Raw genomic sequence first — 13,756 nt, 5'->3', positions numbered from 1 at the left:
TCCGGTCCTTGCCGCCTTTGGCACACAGACTGTAAAATGTCAACATCTGATTTAGACATCCCCAGAATGAACTGGAAAGTGCAGGCTCAGAGCAAATTGAGGGCATAAATTGATGACAAACCAGAAAGTCCTATTTAAATACTGTTATCATTTTAAGCAGTGAGCAGAAATGTCACCCTTGTAAGGTCATTTTCCTTTTCTGAAACTCTCCTAATATTTCAAGGGTCTTCACTGTCACAAAATGATGAGAGGCAACACCTTGGCACCAATCATTCATGCATGGACCTCTGAAAGGTTGACTTCATTTCCCATAGTTACACAATGAGTCAAAAGGAAAGTATAGTTTATGCTCCTCCTATGAGAACCATTTCTGGAAAGATCAGGAAGGAGAAGGCCTCCACCGGCTCTGGCCCAAACTGCCATTTCCAAAAGGACTGCTCTGTACTACCTCCCTCTATTCCATTTTTTTCCCCCAAACGGGATGATTTTTCCAGTATGATTATTTTTTTAAAAAGCAATGTGGGGACTTCACTGGTGGCACAGTGGTTAAGAATCCACCTGCCAGTGTAGTGGACATGGGTTCAACCCCTGGTCTGGGAAGATCCCACATGCTTCGGAGCAACTAAGCCTCAATGCTGCAACTACTGAACCTGTGCTCCAGAGCTTGCAAGCCACAACTACTGAAGCCCACACACCTAGAGCCCGTGCTCTGCAACAAGAGAAGCCACTGCAACAAGAGAAGCCACCACAACGGGAAGCCTGAGCAATGCAACGAAGAGTAGCCCCTTCTCGCTGCAACTAGAGAAAGCCTGAGCACAGCAACAAAAACCCAATGCAGCCAAGAAATAAATGAGTAAGTAAGTAAGTAAATAAATAAAATTTTTTTTTTTTTTAAAGCAATGAGGGGGTGGGAAGGGGGGAGATGGGCCTTATTGATTCCAGAAACTGACACAATTCTGGTACCAGGAAGTCATTTGAGTCAGGACTTGAATTCTTTAACTTACCTAATGAACACTTGTAGACAATGAAGTCCTCAGAGAACAAGCCCCACATCCGGCCTACTGTGTGTGAGTCCAGGGCTGCAAGTGGTGACAAATTCAGGCATGGAAACTGAGCCCCATGAGGGAACTGGAAATGTAAACAACCTCTTCCTCCCATCCTGAAGAGGTTAAGCAGGTTGATTTTTTTCTGTTAGGTGGAAAGGTCAATTACTCAGCTCCAGAGCACAGGCCACCAAGATGGATGGCTATTGCACTCTTCAGTTTGCTTCCTCTGTAAGAATTAGAGCCCTAAAAGCAAAAAGTGACCCAGCCAGGATGCTGGCGCTCCCAAGGAATGACAGATAGGCCAATAGCACTGAGTGGAACATGACAGACGCAGTAGGTAGGCAGCCTTTAGATGAAGTCAGAGATTGAAGAACGCTGTGTTAAGAATGAGAGATCCTGGTTTTATCATTTGAGTTAAGTTATTAGATGATATCTGGGGATTAAAGATATCAAGGACAGTTACCATGGATACTGTTAAATTCATGCTCCACAAGCAAAACTTTGCTAAGAGTCTTCTTTTTAGCTCCTGGCCACAAAAAATAAACCTGAGAATTAGGTTAAGTAGTTTTGGGAAAAATCTCAGAGTTCCTCCAGACTTACTGATGAGGAAGTAGAGGTTAAAAAAAAAAAAAAAGGCACAATGACTTGCCCAACCTCATTACCAGAAGTTGGCAACAGTGAGCGCTGCAGTCAGACCCCTTGACTCATATGAAAGCAAGTCTTCACCATCCATTGGGATTCCCTCCCTTTTGGGCTCCTGGTACTGCAGGGGCCACTTAGAGCTAGATATTCTCTCTATCTAGGAAGGAGATAAGGGAATCAGAAAAGTAAATATTCAGAGTATACATTTACATGGCTGTGAACTATGCTACCATGTTTCGTCTATAAGGAAGGAGAAGTAAAACCCATATCCACCCTACGCCCACAAGAAGAGAGGCCTTAAAGTTAGGCATATCCAGACTTTATTCCTTCTTCCATACACTTTCAGCTCTGTGACTGAGAGGCAAACCACTTGATCATTTTAGGTCTCACTAATTCACTTGCATAATGAGAATAATAATTATTCTGAATTTAAAGGTTTTAGAAAGGGCTTAATGAGATCATGCCTATGGAACATTTAGCACTGTGCCTAGCAAAGAATATATGAACTGTCATTATTAGAGACAGACCTCATTTTCTTGTGCTTCACTTCATTGTACTTTGCAAATATTGCACTTTTTACAAATCGAAGGTTTGTGGCAACTCTGCATCGAGCAAGTCTATAGGTGCCATTTTTCAAACAGCATTTGTTCATTTTGTATTTCTGTGTCACATTTTGGTAATTCTTGCAATATTTCAAACTTTTTCATTATTACATTTCTTATAGTGACCTGTTATCAGTGATCTTTTTTTTTTTGGGGGGGGGGGTACACCAAGTTCAATCATCTGTTCTTATACACATATCCCCGCACTCCCTCCCCTCCCCGACTCCCCCCCCAGTCCTCCCCACCCTCCCCGCCCCAGTCCCCCAAGGCATCTTCCATCCTCGAGTTGGACTCCCTTTGTTATACAACAACTTCCTACTGACTATCTATTTTACAGTTGGTAGTATATATGTGTCTGTGCTACTCTCTCGCTTCGTCTCAGTTTCCCCTTCACCCCCCGCTTCCTCCCATACCTCGAGTTCTCCAGTCCATTCTCTGCATCTGCGTCCTTGTTCTTGTCACTGAGTTCATCAGTACCATTTTTAGATTCCGTATATGTGAGTTAGCATACAATATTTGTCCTTCTCTTTCTGACTTACTTCACTCTGTATGACAGATTGTAGTTCTATCCACCTCATTACATATAGCTCCATCTCATCCCTTTTTATATCAGTGATCTTTGATGTTACTACTATGACTCACTGAAAACTCAGATGATGGCTAGCATTTTTTAGCAATAAAGTATTTTTTGAAATTAATGTACATATATTGTTTTTTTAGACATAATGCTAGTGTGCATTTAATGGACTACAGTGCAGTGTAAACATAGTCTTTATCTCCACAAGCCAAAATATTAGTGTGACTCCCTTTATTATGATATTTGCTTTGTGACAGTGGTCTTGAACCCAACCCACAATATCTCTGAGGTATGCCTATAGAAAGTAGTAGGCCTAAATCCAACCATAAGAAAAATTATATTAAATATTAATGGACTAAACCTCCCAATGAAAAGGCAGGGATTATCATAATGGATTAAAAAAAACCAACCAAAACCTAAATAAATACACACTGTCTACAACAGATGAACTGTAAATATAAAGATTGATAGGTTGCAAGCAAAAGTAAAGTAAAAGAATGGAAAAAGACACACCGAGCAAAGAGTAGGCATAATAAGGCCAAGTGGCTGTAACATCAGGTGACGTTGACTTCATAACGATAAAAGTACCAATTTACTGGGAAGACATAACAATTATACATGTGTATGCACCTAATAACAGAGCTTCCAAATATATAAAATGAAGAAGATGTGACATTTTATTTTCGCTCATTTTATTATGACAAAGAAGGTGGCAGGAAGTGTTGACGGCGAGTGGAGGGGGGCACTGTGTTCAGGTAAGCACTAGTGAGGCAATCCACCTCCTCTACACAGGAAAACCTGGCTCATTTCCTGTAACCGTTATGAACAAGACAGTCCTATGTTCTCAGCCACTGTTTGTTATGATTTCCACAACAACCTGGGCATCACATAGAAATGTTTCATTGGAGTATGGGAATAATTGTATATATTGAAAACTAGTCATTTTAAGAATTTGAAATCAAGAGATTTTCTTGAGATCTTTGAGAACTTACTCTATGCCTGTCAATTGTGCTTCATGCTACAAGTTCTCTGACTTCAAAAAGCTTAAAATATATTTCAGGAGATAAGTTAGAAAAACAAAAAAGCAATTCCTAAGAATACAAAAAAAGCAATTCCTAATGAACTTCAATATGAGTGAAGTTTCAAAAAATCAGTGCAGATACAGTCACCCTTGTAAAAGGGCATTCAAGAACACGTAGGATTTGGAGAGGAATGGGGTAAGGGATTGCAGGGGAGAGTGCACTGTAAGCAAAGTTTCAAAGGCAATGATCCTGGCTCCCCAGGAAACAAAGAGCATATCAGACTGGCTGGAAGGGAGCTTCATATAATAATCCTGCCCTCCAGATGAACGGAGCAGATCAAGACCTACGGTTATTGTTGGCCCAGTCTTTTGCCATTCAAAAAACAATGTACACGTTTGGATTAAAGCTCTGCAAACAATGATCAGGGACTGTGGGCCAGATGTACCCTACAGGAGGTGGGAAGAAAGCAGAAATCCCTCCTCATCTCATGCGGGGAAGATATGTTTTTTTATGCCAAGCAGAGCCCCCCAGATGGTGTTAGAAAGCCAAGGTCTCTGTGGTTGATGTGATGGATTACCCAGGCAGGGGAGGACAGAGGTGCTCTTGACTTCTCTTTGAAACAAAGGAGAATGATTTGCCTCCAAGAAGCAGCAGGCAGGGGATAAGGATTTAGTGGCGATTTAAGGACGTGAAGAGATGATGTCACCCTGTGCCATCCCATGGAGTTCCTTCTCTTTATGGAGGTTCCCTCGGCATTTTTGTACAGCCCCTACCTCTCCAGGAGGCACCTGCTTACCTAACATCTCAGGATTTTTCTTCTCATTCTTTTGGGTATGGATGCCTTACTACCGCATGATGATAGGCTGCCCAAAGTCAGGGGCTGCTTCCTCTTCCCTTTCAGGTGTCCTTAAGGTGTGAGGCGCTGCCATGCCATGGACGAGTGCATAGTTAATACCTATTAATGAATTTGGAGAGAGCTGCTTCCACTGCAGTTTTTACTACCCCAGGCTACACATGTAGGCTACCTGGACCTAGGCTGAGAATACCCACTATTCAACCAGGCCAATGAAAGAGGTGTCTGCTGATAAAGTGGCCCCTGCTGTGTTGTTCAGTGTCTGCGACTCTGAGAGCACAACAGATTCCTCCTATCTCACTACAGAAATTCCAAGGTGCAAGAGAGGGGGCCTAGCTTTGAGACAGACCCAGCTCTATACAAAGTATATAGCAGGACCAGGGGATGCAATGGGTCAAAGCTTTACCGACCTGGGTTCCTGAACTCTTCAACCAATAGAAATTGTTAAGAGGCCAGATGAGGAAACTCAGGCAAGGCTTTATTGGGACTGGAGGGAGAGAAAACAAGTAACAGTTTCCCTTGTTCACTCCCCCAGGCAGGGGGTGAGCTGGTTCCCTAAATGGGGGGGGGGGGGGGGCACAGATAGGTGGATCCACCGAGGGGTGGCTTAGGTGGTCTGCCCACCCCACTGCTGGTGCTGTGTGCAGGGACAGTGTGCAGGACCCTGCTTTTGTTCCCACCACCTCAGAAATGACAGTGGGTTTTGGCCTTTTTATATCTTATTGTTCATCATTTGCCCCAAATGCACAGGCACACAGTTATTTTTAGTCCCTTATAGTTTCTTTGTATTCTGTTGCTCAAGGAGATGTTTATCCAGGTGCAAATACTGCAGTAAAGGGTCCCAGGCCCCAGCCTGTCTCAAAAGCATTAGTGTACAAAAAAGAGACCACCATGCAAGGGAAGAAAACTAAGCAAAAACTATGCATTTAACGATGCAACTTTCAAAAGATCATTTCTAATCTATCACTGGAACAGGGCAGCTACAGTTATTGTCTGCATACAAAAGCAGTAAGCAAGGGGCCGGTATAGGAGGCCGCTAAATACTCAGGGCTGGACTGTGAAGACAGGGTAGGATGGCCTTCCAGGCCTGGTGATATGGCAGGGTAAGAAAGTTTTAACAAAAGTGTTTTTAAATGCATAGGTGAGCTCCCAAGAAAGACAGTGAAATTCTCATTTCCCACAAATGCAGAGGAAAAATAAAAACAAAACAAAACCAGGAAACACATGAGCTGACATTGTCCCTTCTCTAGGGGAGAGGCTGGAAGAAGCAGCATTATATAACATGGTGATCCAGGGCCATGCTTCTCAAACTACACTGTGCACATGAATCACCTGGGTTCTTGTTAAAATGAAAATTCTGATTCTATAGCTCTGGGTGAGACTGAGAGTCTCTGTTTCTGATGACGTCCAAGATGCTGCTGATGCTGCTGGAGGTCCCTGAAGCAGCACTGGGTTTTACAGGAAACATTTAGACCTCAGCAGGCTTTGAGCCTGGTAGAGATGTGGAGCTGGGAACTGAAATTCTGGTATTAAGATGGGACCCTAACAGGCTTCCTTTCTCAGGTAAGAGACAGACTAGAAAAATCTACCCCTCAGTACCAAGATTTTATAAGACAGTTTTTCTGTTTCTGGCTGGACTCTGGGTGGGGAAGTAAAGTCTCCCCTAAAAAACAGGAACTCTAGCCTGTGTCTTGCATGGATGAGGGATTCACATTTACCTGTGTGATCTAGAAAACCCCAAGTCCAGGAATTAATGTAAAGATCTGGTCCTGGGTCAGTGATACCCAGAGTCCTTGGCAGAAACAGAGGCAACCATGAGAAAGATGTTCTCAAAATCCATGTCACAGGAGCTTTTCACACACGTGCAATCTCTATTAGAGATTTTATATATATATATATATAAAATACATAAGGAAACAACCCACGATTTTTGAGAATGAGAAAACAAAATGAAATGGAGAATAGAACAGCAATCTGAAAGAGAATCTAAAAGAAATACTTGAAATGACTAAACATAGACCCCTCCAAAAAACGCCAAAACTCCAGGAAAATATTAGGCATTATGAAAAAAGGGAAAAGATTTGAAATTTTTTTTTTTTCTAAAAATGAACAAATGTCATCATTAATATTAAAATGTGGGACTTCCTAGGTGGCACAGTGGTTAAGAATCCACCTGCTAATGCAGGGGACACGGGTCTGAGCCCTGCCCCAGTAAGATACCACATGCTGCGGAGCAACTAAGCCTGTGAGCCACAACTATTGAGCCCGTGTGCTGCAACTACTGAAGCCCAGGTGCCTAGAGCACTGCACAAGAAGAGAAGCCACCACAATGAGGAGCCTGCGCACCACAATGAAGAGTAGCCCCTGCTCACCACAACCAGAGAAAGCCCATGTGCAGCAACGAAGACCCAATGCAGCCAATAAATAAGTAAATAAATAAATAAAAATTTATTTAAAAAAAAGTTTAAAATGCAATGTTCAGTTTAACTGCAGATTAGCAAAACTGAAGAGAGACTGTGAATTGTAAAATAGGTTGCTGTAATTTGTAATTGGGAAATAGATATGCACAGATTATACACTATGAAATTAGAGAGATAAAGATGTAGAAAATATTAGAGTATTAAAAGAAATAAAAGATAGAGAAGAAGGACCAACATTTCATTGGAGTTTGAGTTTTGAGAGAATTAATAAGAATTCATATTTGAAGATATGAAGGCATTAGTCTCAAACAGAACAGAGAAAAATAAACCTATAACAACATGACCCATGGTGAAGCTACAGAACACACACACACACAATTTTTAAAAACTTAAAAGTAGCTAAAGGAAAAAGTGAGAAAGACACACACACACACACAAAAACAGAGGGAAGAGAAGAGAAACAATGAGAGGAAAAAGACAAATTATAAAGAGGACAAAAATTAGCCTGATAAAAAGCTGCTAACCAGCTGCAGGGGACACTGGAAGACAGTGGAATGATATTTCCAAGTGCTGCGGGAAAATCCTTTTAATCTAGAATCTATACAGGGCTAAGCTACTAAACAAAAGTAGAGATGAAATAAAGATAGTCAGACAAAGATTGGAAGAATATAACTACCCACAGCCCCTCAAGGAAAAGGGTGAACTTTACAAAGGAAAATTGAACCCAAACGGAAAAGTCCAAACAGCACTTAGATCTGAATCAATGACAACCTAACAAAGGTGGGTGAAATAAGGGTAAGGGGAGTCGGAAAGCATTTCTTGGGAAAGAAATTGTGACATGCACCCAATAAAGATATAAAAGGATTTGCTATCTCCCCTTTCCCTGTTCTTTTTTTTTTTTTCTCCATTGTTCTTTTTACTATCTGACGTTATACACTCTGTTTCTTGACTTTCTCTCCTACTAGAATCTAAATTCCACAAGGGTGGGGACTTCACCTCACCCCCTACCACACAATTGGTGCTCATGTTTTACTGAACACAAGAAAAGAAACCAAGTCGTGAAAAGAGCCTGCAAGTGTGTGGGGCTGAGACTTTCTTCTCTCAGGAACAGGTGGAATGGCGGGTGGGTGGGGGGCAAGGAGGGCAGAGGGGTGTGTGTGTGTCGAGATGTAACTAGCATTTCTAAGCATCTGCCAGGGGCTGGGCTAGACACGACTCCTGTTTTCTCACTGTAGGTGGGCTGTGGGAAAACGAAGACCATATGCTGGTGAGCAAAATGAACGGGTCTTCAACCTGATTTAAAACACAAGCTGAGCATTTTTCATCTGCATTTATTGTTTATAGACACGTCTGCCTGTTTCCAAGGGAGACGCAGACTGTGATCTTACATCCAATGTAATATCTTGTCTGACTGAGACAGTAGAGGTAATATCCTGCTTTGTATTCTGGGGGAAAGCTTTCACACTCTAGACATAACTGCAGTCAATGCCACCCAATGACCCAGTAATTCTAGTTTCCAAACGCCTGCTTATGTAGACCCCAGGCCACAGGAACCCTGAAATTCCGGTTCTAACAATGAATCACTGAAAATCAAGAGGCCCCATCTTGAGCTCACAGACAGCCCCACCGCCTTGTCAACAGTCTCCCCGTGCTCTGTGTTCTCAGCTGCACCTAAGGACACCCTCCTTAGGTCCCCCCAGGCCCACTGTCTGCGGTTGGATGTCACAGCCAGAGAGACTCTCCAGTTCTGACCATCGGCACTCACCCCACCCCCACCAAAGCCCTGCAGCCAGTGTCAGACACACACTGACCAGACGGTTGTCCTGATGAATGGTGTCGGACACTGTGTCCTCACTCAAGTCCTGACAGCAGGGGGGTGACCCTGTAAACACAACTGAGGGCAAAGAGCAGGAATGATTTCCCTTCCTCGCCCACAGCGAACACAAAAATGGAGAAGAACTTTTGAAGAATAGGCTTAGTGGCTGGCTGGCCAGCCACACACAGAAAATTTGCTAGTTAGCCATCTATAGACAAGACGATGAGGAATAATCCTGACTGAGAAGTACACGGAGCATGTCTGTGCTGCCCCCTGCCCCCCCAGCGTGTTCTCTCCTTGTCCGATGGGATCACATTTGCTGCCCCTCCCACGCCTTCTCCAGGACCTACAATCTTACCTCCTCCACTTGCTTCCTTCCTGGAGTAGAAACAAGCTCAAAAGTCAAACAAACAAAACCACCTCCTCACCATCTTTCTGTTTCCTTATTCTCTCCGAGCCCCTGCCAAAGTGTCTTTTGCTTCTAAACATCCAAATTGCTCTCCTGACAACCTCCAAAGCAGCCAGACATCTTACGTAACAGTCCTTTCTTAGTCCTTCTAAAGTGTCGGTGGATAAGTCTTTTCTCCTAGATAGTAAACTCCATGAGTAGAAGGGGTACATGTTGGCTTGCTTTGCTGACCCGGAGCATTGTACATAGTAGATGCTCAATAATTGCTAGAAGGAAGGGAGGCTGGGTTTGGGAAATGATATCACTGCATAGAGTATTCTTCCAAAGGAGTGAGTCTCTGACCTTATGAACCTTGGAGAAATTTTAAAGGATCTGATTTCAGACCCACTGGGAGAATGTGAAGGCAATGTGGTTTCAAGTTCTATTATCTCATAGTCCCTAGGTCGATCAGCTGGCTGAGCAGGGTCCTCTTTTCTTTCTCATTAAGTGTATTTGTGGAGGAGGTCCCACTGTCACTTGAGGCCACCTCTTCTTGCCCACAGCTCAACAGCCCTGTAATGGCGGTCACAGCAGATTCTACAGATTCAGAGAAGAGGGGAAATGCCAGCTTGAATTTTCTTCCATGTTCTCAAGAAGATGGGAAGTTGGCAAGCACCTGATGTTTTCTCAGCACTAACTAGAGTGAGTGGGTAAAGGTAAGGAGACAGATTCCTATTCTGATGAGCTTTCACTCTCATTTTGCAAGATTAAAACCATAAAATCATTTACGAACCATACAGACAACTTTTAACCAGCATCACAATGCTGTAGACAGTAGAGAGCAGGGTTGATAGGAGAGTTACGGAGAGCTTCGTGGAGGGGGTGGGGTTGGAAACTTGTCCTTGTGCTCTGTGGAGCACAATTTCTTGTGCAATTGTGGTGGCAATTTCCTGAGAACTTGGGTCTCAGGTCTCTGGCACTATGGAAAGCCACCAACCAGAATCTTCCAGGGATACTCTAGAAGGTCCTAAGGGAGGGAAGGATGTGACAGATGCTACAGACACTTTCTAGTTCCCTTTGAAGGGCCCACAGTATGGGGAAGGGGCACCTGCCATGCTGTTACATGGAGAAGAGGGACCCACCCCACCTATGATTTGGAGACCTGGGCTTTCTGCACACAAGAGGCAACGCATGAGAGCCACCAGTGATAAGAACTGATTTCTTCCTAAACCCAACCATCCATGTTTTTGGTGACAGTTTCCAATAAAAAGTGAACTCCCGCGAAATGAAAGCAGCGTTGGTACCCGCCCCGGGTCTGCAGGCTGCAGTGGAGTTCGCACACACGCTGGGAAAGGGCTGACATGTAAGGATGCCTCTGGTGATAGCAGAGGTTATATTTAGTCCTGAGCTCAAGTAAACACAGGGCCGCCTGCAATATGTATGAAGAGAGCTCCAAGAACAAACACAACTGCAGGGCCAGTAAAAATAAAAGAGCAAAGTGCAGGACTGGAAAGAATACACATGCACAGGCTCTGGCCCCGAGATACGATGGGGCAGGTGGAACCAGTTACTGTGGGCCGGGCCGGCAGAAATGGGGTTGACTGCAGAGAGGCCCTTTCCCACTGTTCAGCGCTCACAGCCAAGAGAGTGAATCACCCAGAACGTGCCTTCATTAACCACCGGCTCTGCAGCTGCTGTATTTATCAACGGCAGCCGTGCTTAAGGAACAGCCGCAAAACCTCAGAGAAGTCACATCACTGGGCCCCAGTATCTTCATCTATAAAGTGAGAGGATGGAGCCACACCATACCCCTACTCCCCTCCAGCTTCAGGATTCCTCCAACTCGCCTTGCTAACTGCCTGGGAGACACCTTCTTCATTCTCAAAACACTGTTGACACAGAAATCCAACACAGACATCCTTGATCAGGTCCGCTAAGAGATCAATGGAGCAAAGAGCACACTTTTTTTTCAGGACTTGGGCTGCTCCACTTTAAAGTTTAACAGCAAAGCTGCTGAAGGAAAATCTGACTCTGTGTAGCAGCACTACAAGCGGCTGGCAGCACATAGAACATTTGAGCAAATCAGAAAAAAAGAGCACCTCCAGGTAGGCAGAGCTCGGAGGGCCTCCTGCCTGGTGAGGGGAGCGCCAGGGGCATTTCCTCGCTCCCCATCTCATCCCTTGCACACCACACACACACACACACACACACCACACAGACACACACACACACCCCCCCCACACACACATACACACATATACACACACATCACACACACACACACACCACACATACACACACATACACACACACCCCCCACACACACATACACACACCCCCACACACACACACATACACACACACCACACAGACACACAGACACACACACACACACACACAGACACACAGACACCACACACACACACACCCCACACACACATACACACAGACACCCCCCCACACACACACACACACATACACACACACCACACACACACATACACAAACACCACACAGACACACAGACACATACCACACAGACACACAGACACACACACACCACACAGACACACACACACACACACCACAGACACACACACACACACATACACACATACACACCCCACACACACACACACCACACAGACACACACACACACATACACACACACACACCCCACACACACACATACACACACACCACACAGACACACATATACACACACACACACCACACACACACACCACACACACACACACCACACAGACACACACACACACACACCCCCCACACACACATACACACACATACACACACACACCACACAGACACACACATGCACACACACACCACACAGACACACATATACACACACACACCACACACACCCACACCCCACACAGACACACACATACACACACACACCACACACACACACACCACACACACACACCACACACACACACACATACACACACACACACCACACACACCACACACACCACACAGACACACACACACCACACACACACCACACACACACACACAAACACACAGACACACACACACACCCCACACACACATACACACACACACACCACACACACACACACACACACACACACACACACACACACCACACACACCACACAGACACACACACAGACACACACACACCACACACACACACACACAGACACACACACACACACACACACACACGCACGTGCGCGCACGCGCGCACACACACACACACACACACACACACACACACCCGCTGGCACTTCTGTCCAGGGCAGAACCCACACTGTCTCCTCCAGCAATGGAGCAGCTAGCTGGCTTCCAGTAACACGTGAAAGTGAGGAAGTTTACATCCTGGATTTCTGACTCTTTTTTTCCTGCAATCATTGTATTGTGTTCACCTCCACCTTAGGACTCTTCTAGGAATCTTCTGTTTCTTCTTCTCTGATGTATTGGGTTGGCCGAAAAATTCGTTCGGGTTTTTCTGTTTACATCCTAAGGAAAAATCCGAATGAACTTTTTTGGCCAACTCAATATGTAATTCACAACACACTGCAGTTTCTTATTCACTACTCAAAACTAAACTCCTTAAAGGCAGGGAGGAACAGAGTTTATCTGTATAAAATTCTTGACCCATACATAGTGGGTATTCAGTAAATATTGTTCAATGAATAAATGAATGACTAAATGAATAAAAAACAGTCTCACGGTGGTTCTGAATTGTTTTTGAATCATGGAGTTCTTTGAAATCTGATGGAAGCTAGGGACATTTTGCCACCAAAATGCACACGTACAAACATAGCACGATTTCATGTAGGGTTTGGGAGTATCACCACTCTCGAGCAGAAAGGGCTTTAGATTTTAAGCCAGGATGTGTGAGTCCTTTTTTAAAACGTGAAGTGGAAAAAGGAACTGGAATCTGGCATTCATTGAGAACCTGAGGCTTTGACTTGTAATCTTCTTTAATCCTCAAAACAACCCTTTAAAATAGACATTACCATCTCTACTCTCCAGGTGAGGAAAACGAGGCTTAAGTGGCTTCTCCACTAGAAAATATGAGACCCAGTATTCAACCCAAGTCTCCTTCATTCCCAAACTTGTGTTCTCCCGGCTCTATCACTCTGCCTCCAAATATCACAGATTCTCAGGATTCCTTATATAGTCAATTCCCATTTATTGTGTTTTGATGCACCTCTAAAAAGCTATGCTCTAAAATGAGTAAAAAAAGAAATACATGTTGAAATATAGTCGTATATTTGGATTCGACATGATAAATGATTTCTATAGAGTTCTGAAGTAATGCATAAAATGAATTCTCAGTGTATCTTATACATTATATCTTGTTCAGATTCTTCCAGCATCTCTGCT

Source organism: Hippopotamus amphibius, chromosome 10 (genome assembly GCF_030028045.1).
Source record: "Hippopotamus amphibius kiboko isolate mHipAmp2 chromosome 10, mHipAmp2.hap2, whole genome shotgun sequence".
Taxonomy (NCBI): Eukaryota; Metazoa; Chordata; class Mammalia; order Artiodactyla; family Hippopotamidae; genus Hippopotamus; species Hippopotamus amphibius.
This window is presented reverse-complemented; position numbering follows the sequence as displayed.